Here is a 23,542-nt window from a genome sequence, read left to right as displayed (position 1 = left end):
CAATATTAATTTCTTCATGTCTTCAAGTCTTCATGACTTCTTGCTTGATGACTTTGGCCTTCCAATTAGTGGTCCAATGTGGGCTTCTTGGCCTTCAATCCAAGCATCCTTGATCTTACTTTATCAAGATCTACAACTTAGACAAACAAACACATTAGTGATAAATGATCACTTGTGTATTGGAATCATCAAAACAAGATGGGAATGCCAAGGTAAAAACCATTGGGCTTACAGTGGCCTTATGGCCCTTCGGCCATCGTTTTTCCTTTCATCGGGGCCGGGCTGATTCTGTTCTCGAGCGCAGGCTTCTTCTGCTCGTACGAACTTATCGGCCTTGGATTCAAGTTCCTGTAGGTCGCGTGGTGGCTTGAGGGTGAGGTGCAGCTTGAGATTCGGATCGGTGGTGGCATGCTTTAGTGTGGCGACCGCTATTTGGACGTCCATGTTAGAAAGTTGGGCTAATTCGGCGTTGAATTTCAACATGAAGTCTCTCAGGGTCTCGTTTCTTCCTTGCCGGAGGGCTAAGAGGGCATCTGCTGGATCATGGCGGAGGCGGTTGTTGGCGAACCTTGTGCTAAACTTCCTCCCAAATTCGTGGAAGGATGCGATGGAGTCAGGCTCCAATCTCATGTACCAGTCGTTGGCGATTTTTCTTAGTAGGGACGCGAAGGCTCTGCACATGAATCCGTCCGACGCGCCTCGGAGCGTCATTACCCTTTTGAAGGTTTGGAGGAACTCGAGGGGGTCTGTACTTCCATCGTACAGACCGAAGCGGGAGAGGTCTATGCCTGCTTCTGCTGGGGTTTTTAAGACCTCCGAGGTGAATGGGGATGCCGTCTCCCTTTCCCACTCATCGAGGATGCCGTGGGCGTAGGGTTTTTTCATTTCTAGTTTTACCTCCCGGATCTGTCTTTGTAGGTCAGCTATCGGGTCCACGCCGGGCGGTTGTGCTGAGGTTGCCACTTCTTCCGCCCGAGCCAGGGGCGGTTCCTGGAGGCGGGTAGCTTGGACAGGGGAGCGCGGCTGTTTGTAGCCTGCCTCCCGCTGTCTCGTTGGTATCTCCTAGTTGCGGGGGGCAGAGGGCTATTTACTGACGGGGACGGCGTCCGGCGAGTCGGTGCTCGCTTTCGCCGGGGATGGTATTCCCCTGGTTGTTCCTCGTTGCCTTCGTCATAGGCCTATGTCTGGTCCTACGCTATCGGGGGCCTCTCCGAGGCCGGAGGAGGCAAGCGTTGGAGTAGTTCTCGGCGAAGTTCGTTGAACATCTCCATGGTGGGGACCATCTGCGGCGTGCTAGAGGAGGGTTGGTGTCGGCCCAAGGGCGGTGAGTTGGGCTCTTGGGAGGTTGAGGTGCTGGTTTGTGCGCGTTGAGCCTGGCTTCGGGTCATTACCCCTATTTCTTGCTGTTGGGTGTGGTTTCTCATCGCCATAAGGCGTTCAGTACTCGACGAGTCCCACGGATGGCGCCAATATGATGGCGTCTGAATCCGGGTCTGCGATCGCGCGGTTGGTAGAGGGCCTCCGCGGGGTCTGCAATCACAAACAAAGGGGGTCAGGAGGTCCGGGGTGGGTCCCGGACGACCACTTCGACACCCAAGTCAGATCCTTCGACCAATCAATATAAAGAACAATGAGAGAGGGAAGGGAGCTTCGATCAGGGTTACCAGGGGCAGCACGCGGGCTCTTTTCTGGGTGTGTGAGTGAGTGGGTCGGAGGGGACTAGCAGGGAGAGTAGGATTGGGTTCCTAGCCTCCTCTGTTGTTGCCTCGCCTCTTTTTCCGGTGTCCGGAGTGGAGAATGGGTAAAGTCCTCTTTTCAGCGAAAAAGGTCCTCTTCTGTTCTTCCTTTTCCTCCCTTTTAAAGGGAGGCGCGCGGCCCCTTTCATCATTATGGAGAGAAAACCTTCTTTCGCAGGATTGGGCTGTCCTCCTGCTTTGCCGGCGCGCATGGCTTTGGCGGCCATTTCCTTCCATAATTTGTGATGATGAGGCCTGGGCGGCGAGAGTGCGACACGTGTCACGAATGTGTGGTCTTTGTCGTTTTCCAATGTCATTCTTCATGATGGTTGGGCTCTGCTCGTGCATGGATGACATGTGGCGATATCTGGGAGCGCAGCCGTATTTGTGCCCCATCAATAATCGCTATTGCACAACTCTTCACAACACATGGCTTGTGGATCAAGGAGCAAAGGAACCAAGAGCTTGCACCTACAATGAAGACATCCTCATTTGAAGATGTTCAAATCAAGAAGCTCATCATGAAGATTCCACAACTTCCCAACAAGTGTCAAGAAGGAGCTTGGAGTTGAACATGCCATGGTGACACCTTATGTACCTCAACATGCATTGAAGATTTGAGGACAAGTCACAAGAGCCAAACAAGGTCAAGAAGTTCACTCTCAAGCCGAAGAAGTCTAAGAAAGTGCAAAGGAGCCAAGACATTCCAAGAAGACTCAAGGTTCTTATTTTTAGAATGTATTTGGAGTCCTCTTGAATATATGTAAAAATGCACTTTCAAAAGGTTGTCAAATAGTTTTTATACTTAACTTTTTACATCTTTGAAAACCATTAACACACCCTAAAATGTGTTTGAAAACCTAGGACTTTAGCCCAAAGTCCATGGCCCAAAAGCCCCTAAGCTTTAAAGTAAAAATAGAATTTTAACTAGGGCCGGTCGACCGGGGGTCTCCCGGGCGACCGCGGCAAGGTAGCTGGAAATCCAGCACTTGCCGGATATTGGCGGGCCGGTCGACCGGGTCAAGCCAGGCGACTGCGGAGGTGTCCTTGGACATCCAGGAACAATCCGTCATGGGTTTGGGCGGGTGACCGCTGTGGGTCGGTCGACCGGGATAGGTTTTTGAGCCGAATATTTGAGCTAACAGGTTAGCCTCGTCAGACGACAGCCATGGGACCAGTCGACTGCGACGGTAAGAAATTTAAAAATATAAAAGGGAGCCCAATAGGGGCGGGCGACCGCAGTGGCTCGGTCGACCGCGACGATCAGGCAAACTAGCTGTTGGGGCATTTTCTGCTTGACTTTTTCAAGCCAGTTATTTACAGTTTTACTCCAAACGGTAATATATTCAAATATACTATATATACATCATTAAAACCTATCTCTACAAGCTTTTGAACATTTGAGAAAGATCAAATCCCATTACTCTTTGTACTTCATTTTGAAAATCAAAAGCGAAAACCTTTTCTTTGCTTATTCTTTTGGAGTGAATGTGAGCTTACAAAGTTGAAATACGCCTATTTACGAGGCATTGAGTGTTTTTCATTTTCTTTGTTCTTCATTAAGGGCTTCTCTTCGGCCCGTTAAGAATTATGAAGACGACATATGAGGGTGTGTCCTCTCGCGGAAGGCTTCGTGTAGATGGGCTTCGCTTTGGCCCATGGAATGAAAAAGCGGGCTTCGCTTTGGCCCATGGAATGGAAAAGCGGGCTTCGCTTTGGCCCTTGACAATGGAAAAGCTTGGTCATGTAATGGCTCATTGATTTGGCCTTGAAGGAGGATCGAGATAGTGGAACTCACGCGTGGACGTGAAGAGTGGAGTAGGTCTTGTGATAGATCAAACCACTATAAATCTTGTGTTCATTGTCTCTCTCTCTCTCTCTCTCTCCCTTCTCTTGAACGTGTGGTGATTGGTAATCTCTAACCTTACTTATATTTATGCTTTAATTGAACAAGGGTTAGTAAATGCACTTACGTTGAATGTCTAAACCCTAAATTGCATTATAATATCTATTTGAACAAGGGTTAGCAAGTGTGCATGATTAGAATGTCTAATCTCTGAATTTTACTAATATGATTATTTGAACAAGGGTTAGATTAATTAGTGCTTAATTAAATGATTAATTTTTACTCTTCTCTTAATTAAGCATAAAACTTCTAATTGACCAATTCACCCCCCTCTTGGATTGTCGCACCTGTATTTCATTTGGTATCAGAGCTTAGGCTCTTATAGAGATTTTTAATTTTATTTTTAAAAATCTACAAGAGAAAAGATCTGTGACAATCCAAATGAATTTTGAGAAAGGCTGATCTACCATAATTCCTCCATTCTTTGATGGAACGAATTATGGAGCTTGGAAAGCACAAATGCAAGCCTATCTCAAATCCATAGATGATGACATTTTAGATGTCATTAAAGAGAAAATTTCTTTTTCAAGGAGATGCACTGAAGGTGATATAAAATTGTTTTCCTTGAACTCAAAGGCAATTATTTTATTGTGTTGTGGTTTAACTCCAAATATTTTTGACAATATTTCATCTTGCATCAATGCAAAAAATATTTGGACTTCATCAGAAAACACTTTTGAGAAAAATATTGGTCTCTTTTCAATTGATAAAATTCTTAGTCAAAAAGAGCCTTTACAAAAATCTTTTGTATATGATTTTTTTCTTCAAACATTCTATTTTCGATTTGGAAATTCAAATTGAAAATCTTAAATTGAAAATAAATGAATTTATGTAAAGAAATGAGAAATTAAGTCAATTGAGCATATTTTTTATAAATAAAAATGTTGACTTATTTCAAATATGCAATGCCTTTGAGAAAGAAATTAAAAGCCTTGAAATCACAAACATTGAACTTGTTGAAAAATATAAACATGTTTGTGAAAATGAAGAACAAATAAATGAAAAACTCTCTAATAAGAATCAAAGGCTTCAAGAAGAAAAAGATAAACATACTTCTAAGTCTTGTGATTCCATTTGTTCCTTATCTACCAATCATTACCGTTGTACTCATTGTGGTAGATCTGGACATCACAATTCTGAGTGTAGACTTGGAATTATGAAATCTAACAAGTTTGTTTGGATAAGAAAATGTACACTCCCACAAACATTCTTGCTAGATACTTTAATTCACTGAATACTCTTTGTATCTAGTTTTCATGAGCTTAACGATATATCTTTTTAATTTTGATCTTAGATACTTATCATTATTCATGTTCTTAATAGTTTGTTTCTTTGCTCTTTGTGCTTAAATGATCACATCTTTTTTTTATGCTTTATTGAATATTTAAAAAAAATCCTATCTAAGTGCAAATCACATCACTTGTGCACTTAGCATCCACAAAGCAAATCCACAATAGAAAATTCAATGTGAAAATCATATATGTGCTTTCATGAAAATTAACCTCCCTCTTTGCGCTTGAGTTCAAATTGATCTTTCAAGTTTATTCCCTTTATTCTTGAACTCTATTTTGGACAATTTTGGCTTTTGCTAGATCTTGGTATATTCAACTTAGGTAGAATATCATTTCTAGCAAGATTAAGTGTTAAAAAACATATCTAAGGAAATCCACTCAAATCCTTTCTTAGACATGTCTTATGCCCCTGGGTGACTATATTTATTACTATGCACCTAGTTGTCCTTTAAACCCATTCTTATATGCTTAATGATTATCATTAAATGCATAAGAAATCTTGATGGGTTAAATTGATGTATTTCAAAAAGGACTTAAAATGAATATCCTCTCATGACTAAGATAAAACTATCTAGTCATAGTAGTTTATTTTGGAATGCATGTGTCCAAGGTGTTCATCACTTGACATTCTCTAGAAGTCCTTAGATTATTCTCTACAGTCCTGATGAATATTTTTTTTGTAAAGAATTGAAAATGAGTCTAGATTCGATGTATGAAACTCAATTGAGTAAAATTGAAAATGTCATAGGAATCTAGTACCATTGTTGGGCAGTTTCTTATTGTAGTAGTTATCATGTAACATATTGTGATGGGAACACTTATTTCCCACACATCTTGATTTTCCATGGGCATTTTGCACTCTGTGCGTAAATGCCCTATCTTATATATATAGTGGTTTGTAGATGTAGGCATAGATGTTTGGACCATAATTCTTGTGACCAAACATGGTAGACTATCCATGAATGCTCTCATTGCCTGCGCCATGAATGTCTCTCTTAGACATGGGATTCTATTAATCCCTATTACAATGTCTAAGTTCTATAGATTTAAGCTTAATTGATAATCTATATAATCTATAGTTATTTCCTCTTGTATGCTATTGGTACATGGTAAAGATGGTAAACTTAAATTTAAAAATCACTCAATCGGTACTCTTAGTCCTCTTACCTAGTAAGATAGAGAGTGTACACTCACCTTTAATTAAAACACTAATTTTTTTAGCTTCTAGCCAACATCTTAACCATGATTAGCCATATGTGTGTCGTGTGTGTTATACATATATATAATATATGCACATATTTAGGGGGAGCATGGTATGCTAGGTTGATACCTTCAACCTTAGTAAATCATGCATTAATGGCCCAAGGGTGGTATGAAAATTATTCACCTTTAAATCCCTTGGTGTCCCGTTGGTTGGACAGCCCTTTGGATTCATACACTGTATGAGTCACTTACAAAGGGAGAGCTATACATGCTCAATGTCTGTCCATCCATCTTATCATATGATGTTTGATGTGCATCACATATGATAAGTACACTCATGTGGAGCCACATTGCTCCATATGTGTTGTTGTTGGGTCTTGTCCTATTCTGAAAATTTGAGATCATCTCTCATCTTTTGACAAGATCTTTTTGCATGTGCCTCAGTGCCATATCTTCTCAGGCCTTATACTTATCTTGGATACACTTATATGTTTCTATCTCTACCAATGATAAGTATCTTATTCTAGAGTTTGAAAAATCTCTAGAACCCTTCTTCATTAGACAATGCTTGAGATGATCATCTCATTGTCTATGAAGTAATCTCTTATCATGTATTCCTGAATGAAAATATATTATCATGATAAGGCCCAATGGCTGTGCTTTTTACATTCATATGTAAGCCATTGTATATTGTCATGTGGACCCCGACCCTGGGGAGGCGGCGAGAGAACGGGTCCCCCGTTGGTCCTTTAGATCATCCACGTGAAGGAGAGCTCTACCAAGGAACTCTAGAAAGAGTGCCTCTCACAGCATAAGTGGCGATGTAAAATAAGATACCTCTCAATTCAGGGACTAACTTGGATTCAAGACGTACATTAAACAAAGAAGAGTCGCCATCCAGGGAAGTCAGCCCTGGAACCCATTCTATGCTCTGTTGCAATGGATAACCAGACATACAAAAGGTTCCTGCCTAGTTACGAATTTGGAAGGTCTGAAGAGCACCTCATCCGCCCAAGTGCAAGCACCTGGTCTTTTATGCCATTTATTTATTGATTTTGAAGAGTTTTGGGCAAAAATCATGTGAAATGGGAATATATATCTCCGAGAAGACGTCTATCTAATCATACATGTCTTGGAGATGAATAATAAGCACACACAAAAAAATAAAAGAAATGTCACCTAAGAATAACTAAGTTATGAGTGTCATGCCTAATTGGTGTCTAAGTTCTGATGGACAAACACATGCATGCTACAGCTAAAGGTATAAGGTCTGCAGAGCATGAGAAATCTAAAACTAGCGATTAATCATGAAATGAATTAAGAATACAGTAAACGAAATAAAGAATAAACAAAATGACAGGCAGATAAAAAAATAATGAAATAAAACTTAGGGCGAACACATAGCGTCTATCTACATTAGGGTGAACACATAGCGCCTAATATAATATAAGATCCTAACACATCCCATCTAGAAAGCAGTAAATGACAGATACGATAAGCAATAATAAAATAAAACCTAGGGGGAACACATAGTGCCTATCTACATTAGGGCGAACACATAGCGCATAATATAATATAAGATCCTAACACATCCCATCTAGAAAGCAGTAAATGACAGATAGGATAAGCAATAATGAAATAAAATACCTAGGGCGAACACATATCGCCTATCTACATTAGGGCGAACACATAGCGCCTAATATAATATAAGATCATAACACATTCCATCTAGAAAGCAGTAACTGACAAATAGGATAAGCAATAATGAAATAAAAACCTAGGGCGAACACATAGCGCCTATCTACATCAGGGCGAACATATAGCGCCTAATATAATATAAAATCCTAACACATCCCATCTAGAAAGCAGTAAACATACATATGTATAACTACAGCTAAGCAGATGATGACGGGTATGATAAGCAGTAAAGCAATAAAAGAGCTAAACAGATAATGACAAATATGATAAGAAATAAAACAGTAAAAGAGCTAAGCAGATAATGATAAATATGATAAGTGGTAAAGCAATAAAATAGTTATAGATAAACATGTGATATGACAATAAAGAAAACAATGAAGAGCTAAAACTAAACATGAGTATAAGCAATAAAAGAAAGCAGTAAAGAACTATAAGAGTTACAGCTAAACATGGTGAAACTACAACTAAACAGGTATATGATAAACGAGTAAAAGCTATAACCAAAATATGCGAATAACAAATCACAAACAATCTAATCAAAGAATGAAAGCACACTAACATGATCATATGCAAGAAATAATGTTGAATAACAAACTCAAAACCCAAAATATTAAAAACTAATCCTAAACTCTAAATATTTTTGCCCAAATCTTCAGATGATCTGGTATTCATCCAAAGCCGCCTACGTATCCCTGCCTCCACGAGAATTAAGGCAACATAGTTCTTCACACCTATTCTAAACTAGGATGTCTAAGACATCTAGACCACTAAACTAGACTCAACCTAAAAGACTAGACTGATTTTTAAAGTTTCTTTAACGCTTATTTAAATTCAAGTGAATTGTGGATTTTAGGATACCATATATGCCTTAACTAAATGCAAGTTTTAGCCCTAAGCTAATGCAGGTGGTTCCTATATCCTATGTTTAACTAGGCTGTGTGTCATAAGGAAAACAATGGATAGACTAACGCATCATATTCTAGTCATCAGTCAGCGATGTAGATCGCCAACTGACCGGACGGAAGCGCTCCTAGTCAGGACAAACTCCTAACTCTAAAACAAACACAAACTAAACACATAACATATCAAAGATAAACTCCAAACTCTAGAACTCTCTATCTAAGCCATAGTCCTAACTCTAGAGGAAGATCTTTTCGAAAATAATATTTTGAAAGATTTTTATATTTTTTAAAGAGTTTAAATGATTTATTTACAAAGTTTGACTAGACTTGGGATGTGGATCCCAAGCTGCCTACGTACCCCGTGGGAGGGGATCGAGCCAACGTAGTCCGGAAACATATTTTCCTAATACGCTCTTAAAATCTTTGAATTTTCTCATATTTTTGAATTTTTCAATTTCTGAATATTTTTTGGATTTTAAAATGATTCACCCTTTTAGCCAAAGGAAACAAATAAGGAAAACACACTCTGTAATCCAAATCACGACAGAGTACAAACACAATTAGGTAAAACTCCCAAGGCCAAAAGGAAAAAACCTAAAAAGGTAAACGAGTGTCCCTAAAAATAACAAGGGTACACAAACAAGCAAACTAATGTCCCAAAGATAAGGAAATGGAAATGAATAAGATCCCAAGTAAGTAAACTCTAATAAAACTGAGCTAGTTCCTATGAAAGAATATGAAACACTGTCTAAAGGGTAAACTCCTATCTAAAGGATAGACTTCTAGTCTATGAGATAAACTTCTAAACTAAACTCTCTAAAAGAGGGGAGGCAAATGAGACATAGCATGTCTCATAACTCTATAAAATGGGGTCAAATAAGTCAAAAACTCTCTGAAGGGGGTTCTTATAAATGAGGCAAGGTATGCCTCCTATAAGTTTACTCTCTATAAGATCATGGACCATGGTAAACTCCTTAAGGATAGGATCTAAATGAGGCTTATTTCCAAAGGAGAATCACTTAACGAGATAAAGTGCATCTCCTAGTAGGGCTCTAGATGACTCTTTCATTGCCCATGCAATGAAGGAAAAACTAGTGTCTAAAAGACTAGAAAAGCACCTAAAAGAGAAGAAAAAAATACTACTGGGACTTAGCATGTCTCCTAAATGATGGGCTTGGGCTAACGCCTTCATCACCCTAACTTGAGAGGAAAACGGATTCCACTTATATTCTTTAAACTATAGGTGACAAAGATAAGTAATCATGAGATAGCTTTATTTCAGAACAAGAACACCCACTTGTTAACTAAACAAGAAAGAACAAATCTCCATAATAAGTGAACAAAGCATGTAGAAAGGGATGATCCCAAAAGGCATTAGCATTTACTACATCATAATGATTATCCCTAACCCTCCTTGCTCCTTTATCCTAAGTGAACTTATGAGAATTTCTCCATTTCATGGGTTAATATAATTTTCATGATGGATTTAAAGAGAAGGCAATGAGGGAAGACAAAAATTAATTATAAGTAGGATTCTAAGTAGATGGAATACCAAATCGTTGATACCATTATTTCTTAATAGTGACATTAGTTTTATATGTGAAAAATGGCTTCCAGAAACAAACACATTGAAGTAGAACACAAACTCATAAGATTAAAATCTATGTCCCCTACTACTTACAAAACGTATATACAAACCCTAACAAAAGGACAATTAATCTTCCCTACATTTTTGCTTTGATACCTAGGCTAACTTCCTCACCCTTTGATATTAAAAGATCTCTAAAAAATTATTGCAGCTCTCTTTAAATGATGAACTTTTATAAGTCAATAAAAATATGTAGTTAAAGCTAATTTTCAAACAATCTAATAAATCAAAATTTTATTTTTATCATAACCCGAGTCACATTTCTAAGATTTAAGAAGAGAGGCAACTTAAAACTGTGCAAATCTCCTCTTTTACTTAAAAAGAATGAGGATGTCAACATCATTTTTAAAACAACTATGAGAGTAATTCTGGTTTATGGATGAAAATGAAGACTTAAACCATGCAATTTTTTCAACCTGAGAAATGAATAAAACCATACTAAAACAACTTAAACACTTGGGTACTATACATAAGGATTTGAAATGAGTTAAAGCACTGTATGAAGTACCTGGAACAAATCAAATCAATTAGTGCCAACTTTCATTTAATCATCTATCCAATACCTATAACCTCTGCTCAATAATCAAACCAATTTGAAGTATATACCATTCAAATAGATGAGATTCCATTTGAATAATTCTTTACACATATTGACCCAAGCATACATACAAATTTTTATTTAGTTGTACTCCCCAACTACGGTTTAGATTTTGGGAATTTAACTAACAGAATCTAGATTAAGTGGCTAAAATGCAAATACAATTAATAGTGTGCCGAGAGTGATAAGCTGAAGATTTTGACCCATGATATTCTTGCACTTTAATTCACCATACACATTCTGTCTAATAAAACATTCTTTCTAAATGACTTATTAAGCAAACTCATAGCTACATTTCTACTTGGGACATTCCATTATATTCAAAGGGGTTAGTTTGAACCTAAAGACTCTTAAGTGGCATCCTTATATTCTTCAATGAGAATGAGAACATAGAGGGCTTCTCAAGAAGCTAAAGTATCTGAGTATCTCTGGAGGTGACAAAAGAATGCAAATAAGAATAAAAACGATCCAAAAAAAATAAAAATAAAAATGGTTACAAATGAGAGTACAAGCCCAAAACTATGTCAGTTCAAAACAAACCAAGAATTGAGAAAATATTCAATACACAGTGGGCTCTCATAATTAAATATTCTAACAAAGCATACCAACATTATTTAATGTTCCAAGAATGAACTCACATCCATCTAACAGATCATGTAAACAACATTTGGGACTAAACAAATGAGTTCACATTTTCACATTACTTTTGAAATCTAACAGATCTTGCCCATATTATTTAGTGCTCGAGGAATTGATGGACTCATCTAACGTATGGGTGTAGGCAAAGGTGGAAATTCTCACACCATCATAACCTTACGCAAACAAGATTTATCATTATAGGCATGCTCTCTATTCTTGTCAATTCATTTTCTTAAGAAACAATTGGATGATGGAGGCTGTTATTGTTTATAAGAAAATAAAAATGAGTAACCTACTTAAACCAACATAAACAAGCTAATCATAGGGGAGCACATGAATCTAACATCATTAAAATCACATATGTAAGCACTACATTTTGACGCACCAACAATCAAGCATAATATTTCCATATTTCTTCGAGAATCTAACACAACCTCACACAACAAGAATTTTTTTTAGAAAACACATAATAAGAGACTCTTACAACGAGGACAATTTGGGATATTTAAAGAACAAGCACATGCAACCCAAACCTCATTTCAAATTTCAATGATTAGCACTAAAGAGGCAGAGGCAGCAAAGATAAGAGTGTCAAACTGATTTTTACGTGGATTAAGATACTGTCATTAGAAAAGAAAGCTATTTAAAAAATGATGAAAGTGACAAGGGATTCGTAAATGAACAGCAAGCTTTAAGCCAAACATGAAGAGTCCAGTTGGATAGTCATGCTTATCTTTTGAGAAAATGATTTGAGCATCCGAGTTCTAACAAAGATTGGAGACATAGATCCAAACATATAATATTTCTATTCAATTTCAGAGTTGTAAACAGACAAGATAATGAAACAAGGCTCAAAGATAAAACTTCTTCTAGATTACACCTATTGGACCCAATTCTTCTACACCTCCATTAGCTATGACTATTACAAACCTCAGAGTAAAATTAAACGAAATGAAATAGATAACTTTCTAAAAAAATTTGAGTAAGCATGACAGTAAACATGGCGGTATCTGTATTAAAAGACCAACATTGACATCATCATGTTTTTTTTATAAAATGGCACAATCTCAACTTACCTATCCTCCTTTAAATAGCATCCAGGAAGTTTTGGCATTATAATGACTAATTTCAATTTGTCTCACCATTAAAGCATGAAAGAAGGGATATCACTAGCAAAATGGAAAACTGTGTGAAGCAAGAGACTGAGCTCCGGGAGTCAACATGATTAAATGCTTGAATAATAAGAACACAAATTAAGCAAGGAGCATTGAACCAGAATTTATGAGCTGTAAAATAGAAACATGGGTCGAGATATGGAAACCCAGTGTCATGAGGTTTTAGAGACACAGAATACATATTTCTAAATATGATTAATCAGGTTCTTTAAAAATAAAATCTCAAAATGATAAACATGAGAAGCAGATCTTATCCCAAACTCTATTCAACCTTAAAATTGTGCTCTCCCTAACACACATCCAACATCAAAATAAAAATGGAATTTATATTAAAGATGATCTCATCCCTGCTGAAAAACAGAGAACGAACAAGAGAGCATGTTCAAACATCAAATATACTCAAAACTCATTCCAAATGCCAGCATTACCATAAACACTAAAAAAAACAGAATCAGAGAGCAATAAAAAAAATGAAGATATTTGAATGGAATACATGTATGATTGATCAAGAGTGCAAAAAGTCCTTAAAATTGATCCAACCTTTTGCTTCTCCTTCCTAAAACATGAAAATTCTCGTTGATTTCTTACTTTGGATCCTTGTTAATCCATGATCTCTTCTCTTTCTCAGAGATCTCTTCGGAATTGCTGAAATTTCTATCGATTTCTTCAATTGAATACTCAATAATTGAACCAAAACCCTCAACTCTTCAATGAAATCGCTCAAATAAAAAACTAATAGATCTAATGCCCCCCCTTTTTTTTTCTTTAAGAACAAAACAATTTCGGATCTGATAAAGCATTGAGTAGCTAGAGCTAAGATCAAATGGCTAGAGATAGGCTAAAAACAAAACAAAAAAAACTTGCCGAAGAAATGAAAGCTAGGATTTTGAGAATGAAAAATGCCTGATCTATGATCCAGGAATGTGAATCGGAATTTTTGACGGAGAAGGAAAGAAAGAGCAGAATTAAGGAAAATGCTTAGGGTTTAAACTACAAAAACAGAGGAAATCTAAGATTTTATATGAAGCAAAATTAAAAGTTAGGATTTGAAAAAGCTAGGTTTTGAAATGAATTTAAAGATAAAGATCAAGCTCTATTTGAGGCTTAAGCAAAGAGCAGGAAGATTAGCTGGAATCATTGCCGGAGAATGACCGAGATCCGATGGGATTGCCGAAGAAGAGAGCTTATAATCGGAAAAGAAAAAGGAACAAATTTAGGGTTTGGACGATCTCTCATTCTATCTCTCTCAAAAATATGCTCTGTCAGGGTTAGCAAAAATTCCTAATTTTTTTCTTAAAATAAGGCTTTGATTTGGTTTTTATAAGATTTTTTTAAGGGCTGGTATTCGCACTACAACTATTGATAGGCGCGCGGTTGCGCGGGTAAAATGATAAGCGCACAATTCATCGTGTCCTATTCGCCCCCTTGCCACGGCCTCCTCAGGATAAATCACCCCCCTTCTGTATTTGCACCACGACACCATCTCAGCTCGTTCACTAGGCAAACGTGCTCGAATTTCGACAAAATTTTGTGGGACCTTAGTGGGACTCTAACCTAGCTTAGGGTAGAATTTGGATCTCTAAATCAATGATTTGATGGGTTTTCTAATCACACAAAGCCAATTAGAGCTCGGTCAAAATGGGGTGTCTACATGTTAGGCCTTACATTATAAGAATTATCAAAGGCCAATGACAATTTCCTAGAAGAGGGATGATTTAAAATATTTTTGAGTTTGTCATGTCCCATCATCTCTTCCAAGATTCTAGCATCGGAGGACTTCGCTCAAATCATATGTCATTCGCAGCTTGTCTATGGTATTTGTCTCCTTCCATAGTGCCAGATGTAATAAGATGGTAGATGTACTCAATTTTTCTCTGTCCATCTCTGTATTCTTCCACTATGAAGGATGGAAAGACACTAAGAAAATTGAGGATTCATGTCTAAAGGCTGGCATGTGCACTTCATGCTCATCCTCTCAAGGATGACCCTTTGATGAAGGTGGAAGATTTAGAGCAAGTACCCAATCTCTCAATCCGGAAAGATTTGTCAAATGATGCTCCCTTACATGGAAGAAATGGTGAAGCATTGATCTAAGCTCTTCTAAACATTCATCAGTAGAAGAGATCCGGATAGAAAAAAATAAGTTCAGTTTTACTTCTTTCGAGAGATTTTCAAATACCACTTTTATCATTTCTTGAAGTGATAAAAGAAATGTGGTATTAATCTTTCATTTTGATCATGTATATTGAGCTTTATGGTTCTTATCTATGTATACATATTCTTTTGGTTGCCATGGATGTGTTCGAGTACTTCATTGGTTACATTCTCTTGTCCATATGTTTATTAGACTGTACTCATTTCATCTGGTATCCTAAAAGTCTAATAACCATCTATTCTTATTCAAACTGAAATCTCCATTTGAATGGAGCAACTCAAAATGGTTAAAGGTGATTAATTGAATCAAGGGCCTATGTGCTTGAACTCTAACATTTATATTAGATGCACATAGTCAGGGGGAGCTTTCACTTTCATACGAGAATCTCTAGGGGCAAGCAACAAATGAACTCCAAAAGTTAATCACAGTTCAAAGCATATCCATGCTATGGAAGAGCTTGTTTGCTCACTGTCTAGAGATCCCCTTCTTGAAGCAACTTGTGAACCTAAATGGTTGTGTCATAGATCTAAGCATATCCTTACTCAGGTAGATACTTATCTGCTTCAAAGTTGCAAATGTAGCTCAAGTGCTCAAATCTCTCACCTTTTCAACCATTATGCCTTGCCAGGCCATACAACATAGGTTTCACCTATGGCCAATGACAAATACATAGGGGGAGAGCCAAATGGCTTCATATTCATGTTTATATAGATCATTATGATATGCTCACATGATCTATTGCCCCCCATAATTGTGCTTAACTTGCATATCTTTTGAAATAAAAACAAAACTACTTATCATGCAAGTTACCATATTTTATATTTTGATAAGCATCCTATGAGCATAAATATTATATCATATACCATACATATAGCTTATATAAGCTATCATTCATCTTGGCACTCCACTTGCACTTTCACTTGCACTTTCACTTGCATATTCCTACATTTTTGTTGTTGCCAAAAGGGGGAGAGTTTTGGGAACTGATTAGGTAGTCCATTGTATATGCACCACATGCTTTACATTATCATTTTGTACTTGTGCAAATAGTGAGGGGGAGCATTCCTTTATTATTTATAGTATTTAATGCTTATTCATATATTTATTTAATATCTCCTGCCTCTCTAATCAATTTGTTTGCCATCATCAAAAAGGGGGAGAATGTAAGCCCAAGGGTTTTCATGGGTTAATCATTCACCTTACCTTCTTATTTTGATGCTAGCAAACAAAATTGATTAGCATTTATGGACTGATGTGTTGCTTTGAGGTGTTGTGTTGTATACATGAATTTTATGTCATAATCGCCATTATACAACTCAGGCGACCGCGGCAAGGTAGCTGGAAATCCAGCACTTGCCGGATATTGGCGGGCCGATCGACCGGGTCAATGCGGGCGACCGCAGAGGTGTCCCTGGACATCCAGGAACAATCCCTCATGGGTTTGGATGGGCGACCGTCGTGGGTCGGTCGACCGGGATAGGTTTTGAGCCGAATTTTTGAGCTAACAGGTTAGCCTCGCCGGACAACCGCAGTCGACCGCGACGGTAAGAAATTTAAAAATATAAAAGGGAGCCCGATAGGGGCGGGCGACCGCGGTGGCTCGGTCTACCACGACGGTCGGGCAAACTAGCCTTTGGGGCATTTTCTGCTTGACTTTTTCAAGCCAGTTATTTACAGTTTTACTCCAAACGGTCATATTTTCAATCATTAAAAGCTATCTCTACAAGCTTTTGAACATTTGAGAAAGATCAAATCCCATTTTTCTCTGTACTTCATTTTGAAAATCGAAAGCAAAATCCTCTTTGAGCTTTCATTTCTACACTCTTTCAAGAGGCACTCTATAGGGCTTTTCTTTGCTTATTCTTTTGGAGTGAATGTGAGCTTACAAAGTTGTAATCCGCCTATTTAAGAGGCATTGAGTGTTTTTTATTTTCTTTGTTCTTCATTAAGGCTCTTCTCTTCCGTCCGTTAAGAATCGTAAAGACGATGGTCTCCTCTTCAGCCTGTTAAGAAAGGTAAAGACGGCATATGAGGGTGTGTACTCTCGCCGAAGGCTTCGTGTAGATGGGCTTCACTTTGGCCCATGAGAATGGAAAAGTGGGCTTCACTTTGGCCCTTGAGAATGGAAAAGCTTGGTCATGTAATGGCTCATTGATCCGACCTTGAAGGAGGATCGAGATAGTGGAACACACACGTGGACGTGAAGAATGGAGGAAGTCTTGTGATAGACCGAACCACTATAAATATTGTGTTCATTGTCTCTCTCTCTCTCTCTCTCTCTCTCTCTCTCTCTCTCTTCCTTCTCTTGCACGTGTGGTGATTGGTAATCTCTAACCTTACTTATGTTTATGTTTTAATTGGAAAAGGGTTAGTAAATGCACTTAAGTTGAATGTCTAAACCCTAAATTGCATTATAATATCTCTTTGAGCAAGGGTTAGCAAATGTGCATGATTAGAATGTCTAATCCCTAGATTTTACTAATATGATTATTTGAACAAGGATTAGATTAATTAGTACTTAATTAAAGGATTAATTTTTAATTTTCTCTTAATTAAGCCTAACAGTTCTAATTGACCAATTCACCCCCCTCTTGGATTGTCACACCTGTATTTCAGTTTTAAAAGGATTTTACAAATGCATTTGGAGGCTGGTATATCAAGAGTGGGCCAAGGGGACAAATGGTGTCCACCTCTCGTATGACTCAACTCAGTAGATATAGTTACAAAGAAAGGACTTGCACATACATGATGTGATTAGGGGTAAGATGATTTGACAGTCATCTTCAGAGTTACGTCTCAATGGAGGCCACTGATCTAATGCGAGTGTAGTTTAACTACAGAGCAAGATCGCAGTGGGGCCCACCGTGGGGTTCTGCAGGATTGATCATCGATCCCTGTGACGATCCCACTCATAACTCGAATGACCGGATAACATCTAAACGGATCAGGGTTCCGCATTTTATGTAATTGTACGGACGGATATGATCCGTTAGATTAATGTAGATATTAATTAAGTATATATATATATATATATATATGTTGATATATGTGTATATATATATGTCTTTGTTAAGTAAGTAACAAGAGACGGTAAGAGAACTTTTCGAAGACAAATTGGAGCCGAAATAACTCTCATTGGATGTGAGTTAATAATTAATTAAATTGTTAATTAATTATTTAATTATTATACATTATTATGTATTATTAATTTGATTAATAATAAGCATAATAATGTGTAATCCAAATGAGAATAGTTATTCCTAAATCGGTTTTGCAAAAGTTGCGGAATTGGAACGGAATTGGGCATTGGGATAGGACTACACATTTGGATAAGGTTTGTGGAGCCCACCACACTCCCAAATCAGTTGGAGAGCTGGGGAAAAGAGTCACAATAGGTCAAGGACTTTGAGTTGCACTCAAACTCCTTGTTGGATAAGAATTGCTAAATTGTAGGATCTACAAAACAAGTGATTTATTTCCAACATCAATTCTTATGAGATAAGGTAAGAAGGGCTGGCGAGAGACTTCATACACGTTTTGCCATGTATCTTAGGTGTCCCCACATAGCCTTGGATGTTTGGGAGAGTCCTAATGGCTCGAGGAGTCTCAATTCAAGTTGGTTTCTCAATTGGATAGGAATTGGGAGAGAGAAACAAGGATTTATGAAACTAAAACTCTATTTTCTATAAATGAGAGAGGGATGAACGAATGTTGAAAAAATGAATACTCCAAAATTCGTTCTCCCTTGCTTCCCCCCTTGGAAAATCATTTTCCATATCTCTCTCTCTCTATCTCTCTTCCAATTGAAAAAGTTGAAAGGGAAAGGCTTCCAATCAATTTCTATATTCTCTTCAACAAATATACTGATTAGATCAGACCTTAAAGAGGTGAATAAGAGTTATTCACATCCACAATAGTCCGACAAAGAAAAAGAATCCATCGGTTCAACTTGCGTGGTTCGCGGCATTCAGAACGATCACAATCGTTCGAGGAGTAGATCAAGCAGCGTGGTTCTGTGGACCCTGATCCGAGGACGGCGAGGGACAGATCCCCCCTCACATCCTTTGGATCTTCACATGAGAAGGAGAGCTCTACCTAGGAACTCTCGAAATGGTGCCCCTTACAGCATGAGTGGCGATATATGAGATATCTCTTTGATCTGGACTAAAAACTCTAGTTACCCATTACTTGTCATGAAAAGAAACTTTTATTGATTAACATGTGAAATATACTGGGTTTTAGGGCACCAACTCTAACATCGAGGGGCGTATCTACTTCTCTTCACCCCAGCCAATTGTGTGCAAGGGAAACCACAAATTCGCCTCCAAGATACAATGAAGCCCGATGAATTTTTCACCAATTGTTTGTCGATGTATTGCACCAAATGGAGACAAACCCCGAATTACCTTCAGATTTAGCAAGTATGCAAGATATTGGTTTCTATTTCTTGAGAATAACAAAATAGTAAAAGAAAACTTTTGAAAGGAACAAAGAACAAATTTGAAAAGCTTTCAAGAGAATGAAATTGTCTTTGGAATTTCTCTATTTTGAATTCCCCAAGTGGAATTTCGAATTCGACTATAATTGGCAAGTTTTCACTCTATTTATAGTATATTTGGTGTCTTTTCTATTTGAATTATGCCTTTTCTAGGCACCTTTTCAATTTGGGCTAAAATATGACCATAGATCGCACCCATCGGCGATTCTATGGTCCATATCAATCAAGAGTGGTTGTTGGTTTTTGTAAAACCTTCATCCTCTCCCATAACCTCTAGATCATTAATTCATAGTGCGAATGGCACCCGATCAATCTCTGATTGTTGGGATGTGATTGGTCGCAATTCGATAATCTACATTGCACCCTATCACTCACCAACCGTTACCCACGATTCAATGTTTCAGATCACACCTGTTCCAGCACTAGCCATTGGAGCACATCAGACCGACCCGATCACACTCATTACCTATCCTACGACCCGACCGACCTACCGACTACCGATCAAGAGACCAATCTCCATCAGCTTGCAATGATTGTGATCCAACAATCCAGATCCAATTTGAAAAAAAAAGTGCTCCAATCGTTCTCACTAGACGTTACCCACAATCCAATGATTCAGATTACAATCATTCCCGCACTAGCCGTTAGAGCACATTCGACTGACGGATCACACTCGTGATCTAACGTACGGCCCAACCGACCGGGTATCGACCATCTGACCGATCACCATAAGTTTACATTGATCTTGATCCAACAGTTCAGATTCAATCTGGAAAAAATTTAGCGCTCCAATTGCTCCTCGCGACGTGCTTCAAAAAGCGACACTAGAGCCCTACAACCCTTGTAGCACGTGCATGAACAATGCATTCACCATACCGCGGGTCCGCCATTGCTAAAACTCATTGTGCAACAAAGCAAGAGAGACATGTAGGAGAAGCTTGCATACCCCTCTCCAACTTTAACTTGCCAATGTGGGACTATTCCCACAAAGCACTTTTCAAGTCTTTTCAAAAAGCGCCCACTTTTCAAATAAAGTATAGTTTTCTTTTCAATACCTCTTCCAAAGACATTTTATTTTGAAAATACACCAATACTTAGTGGGAGAAAAGATGGAAAACAAAATCTTTTGGAGATACATTCTTGTTTTCTAGCTTAGATTGTGTAAATTATAAACTATCTTGTTGCCAGTCATCCAACTACTTCAAGTAAATGTCCGTCTATGACCACCCAAACATCATGTCCTTAATACAAACTTGCTGCACCATTTGATACAAAGAGAGGAGTGGTGAATTGCATCCTCTGCAAAGTAGTGAATTTGGAGAGTTGAAAGCAGTAAGTAGGGAGAATCCTTATTCAGATTAACAAGAGGATCAACTTTTACGATATCAAATAGATTCAGTTAACCTTCCTCTATCTTCAATGCATCACCATCCCTTTTCTTTTTCTTAAAGAGAAGAGAAAACCTACTTCTTTGTCCAAAGCTCCCTTGACTTCTTTTTTTTAATTAGGCGAACCTAGTCCAGTGAAAAGAAACTGGCCTTAATCGTCCAAGATTCTCTCCTTCGTTTCATGCAGTCCCTCAACATATAGGAAATTTCTCCTTTCAGGATCCTTCCTCAACATATAGGAAGTTTCTCCTCTCTCTCTCTCTCTCTCTCTCTCTCTCTCTCCCCCCCCCCCCATTTATGGAAAGGCTGATTGTCCACTTTCAATAAGCTTAGGAATCCTATTCCAACCCAATTAGAGACTTATTTCTAATGGAACTTTAATCGGTTTCCTACTAAATAATCCAACCTCCATTAACACCTTAAAAAGGAAACTAAACTCACCTTGAACGTAAATTACGCTAAAAAGAATCTTTTGTGAAAAAAGGAAAGAGGAGTTGGACGTCCAAAGCATGTTGGATGCTCAACCCTAGCTCTCCCTCTATATATGTATGAAGGAAAAGAAAGAGAGAGGCTCATGGACAATTTTTCCCATGCTCTCCCTTTCCCTCTTTTAAGAATTCCCAAAAAGACTTCCATTTGTCTCAAGTTCCTCTACATGGTTTTCTCCCTCTTCCTTCAATGCAAGAAGAAAGGTTTTCCAAGATTTATCTTTTGAAAAAGAAGAGTTACTCCCTAATCTTCCAAATTCCAAGCAATCAAAGATGGGGCCATGACTTCGACTTCCAAGGCATTCGTTTCTTGAGAAGATTTGAAGCCAAACGAGGAGTAGATCAAGCAGAGATTACTAATCGGGTAATCAAATTAGTATGATTTATTTATCCCTTATGCATTTTATTTTGATCACAGAGAAAATCTAGTAACTATGCATCCTGGATTTCGACGAAGGGAAGATTTTTTTTTGTTATTTGCATGTTCCAAGGCATACCATTGCACCGTAATTCCTTGATTGATCAGAATTTAACTAATAGTACAGCTCTGGCGAGAAATCAATTGGCAGGATGGATGGGTGTTGTACGATCCTCAGAGGTAGCGAATTGGTGGGTCGACAGGCTCTGTGAAGTCGGGTGGTCCTTGGGGTACTCTAGTTCGGTCGCGGGTAGTGAGGACCTCATCCGAACCTAGCCTTCTGACCTCCCACCTAGAGGCAGCCAGCTGCAAGTGGTCAGTCACTGGTCGACCGGGGCTCTCCTCTTGACCAGGTAGCGGCGAGTCCGCATGGCGACGCTCGACTGTGGACCTAAGCCTTGAAGGCCCCTCTCGATGGGGCTCTTATGGTTTCAAACTCCGAGGGATAGATTGATTGGCGGTACTCGAACATTCGAACATGGCCCGTGAGATGGCCCGACTGGCTCAAGTGTCTATGGGCCTCCTGCCATGTGTCATTATGTTGTTGGCCAACCTGATTTTACCCCCAACAAGCGTTTTCCATTCTAGCTTTTACCATTTCAATTTTTGCCATTTATAAACACTCTTTTGCCATTCATAAAACTTAATCTTAGCAATCATGGGTGAGTCTCCTCCCTCTTTGTTTTTGCCATATTTATAATCCGAACCCTAAAAGCTAAAATTTTGAAAATCTTAAGGATGTGATCTGTAAGCCCAAGGGTCCTCATGGGTTCTCTCAATCACCTTGTTTTGATGATTAACAAACACAAATTATTTAGTCTTTTATGGGCTAATTGTTTGCCTTGAGTGTTGTGCTATAGACAGAAAATTCACAAGTCAATCCGGCTAGCACATACATCATTCTATGGCCTATGCTTGAAGATGAACCACATACAATGTCAAGGAGCTTGAATCAACTTGAAGGAGTGATCCATGCAAGAGACCAAGACTTGAAGATGAGCTTTAAAGTTGAAGATGTGAGTAATGAGTCTTGTGTTAGATTGTATCATTTAATACCACTTAGGTATCCCATGTTGAGGCATAATCAAGTCACTAATAAGGTCCCAAACAATATTAAAATATAAGGAAAAGACCCGTGGACCAAAGTCCTAGTACCATAGATAGTTTAGAATTGCAAAAGATTCAAATCGGCACACTTAGCACTTGAATTTTGAGATCAAGGCATAAATCCTATCATAACTGACCCTAAACATTTTTAAATATTTTTGAAAATATTTGTAACAGAAAGATCTCATTGTTTCTGTTCAAATCGAGTATAAGAATGTCGAAATCCAACGAGAAACGAGTGAGATATGAATTTTAAAAAACCGGGTCTGAAATCTGGAAAATTCCAAAAATGCCCTGAAATAGATACGTTGGGAAGTTGCCCAGAATTATAGAAATGCCCTTGTAATTGCTAGTTTTGGGTTTTTTCTATATATATAGGTTTCCTAAGCATGTGAACTTATCTCTCTCATTCCTAAACTTGTTGAAAACATATTAGAGAGTGAAAAACACCCTTGTGCCTCAATTTGCGAATATCTAAAGGGATTAGACCTAGGCTTATCTTTGTACATCTTTTGAGAGATCATTTGAGAACTTATCATTGTTGTAATCAAGCCTACAAGAGGCTATTCATTGTGCGCTTCAAAGCTTCCGCAACGATCACGCGCTTCCGATTCGGCGCGTCTAAAGAAGGAGAATGCATTGTACGTGGGTTTACGCTTCGGCCCATCCAAGAAAGGTGAAGCATTGAGGG

This window comes from Tasmannia lanceolata, unplaced genomic scaffold (genome assembly GCF_043159265.1).
Source record: "Tasmannia lanceolata isolate RefF3 unplaced genomic scaffold, GAP_Taslan_0.1 ptg000011l, whole genome shotgun sequence".
In the NCBI taxonomy this organism is placed as follows: domain Eukaryota; kingdom Viridiplantae; phylum Streptophyta; class Magnoliopsida; order Canellales; family Winteraceae; genus Tasmannia; species Tasmannia lanceolata.
Note: the sequence above shows the minus strand (reverse complement) of the source record.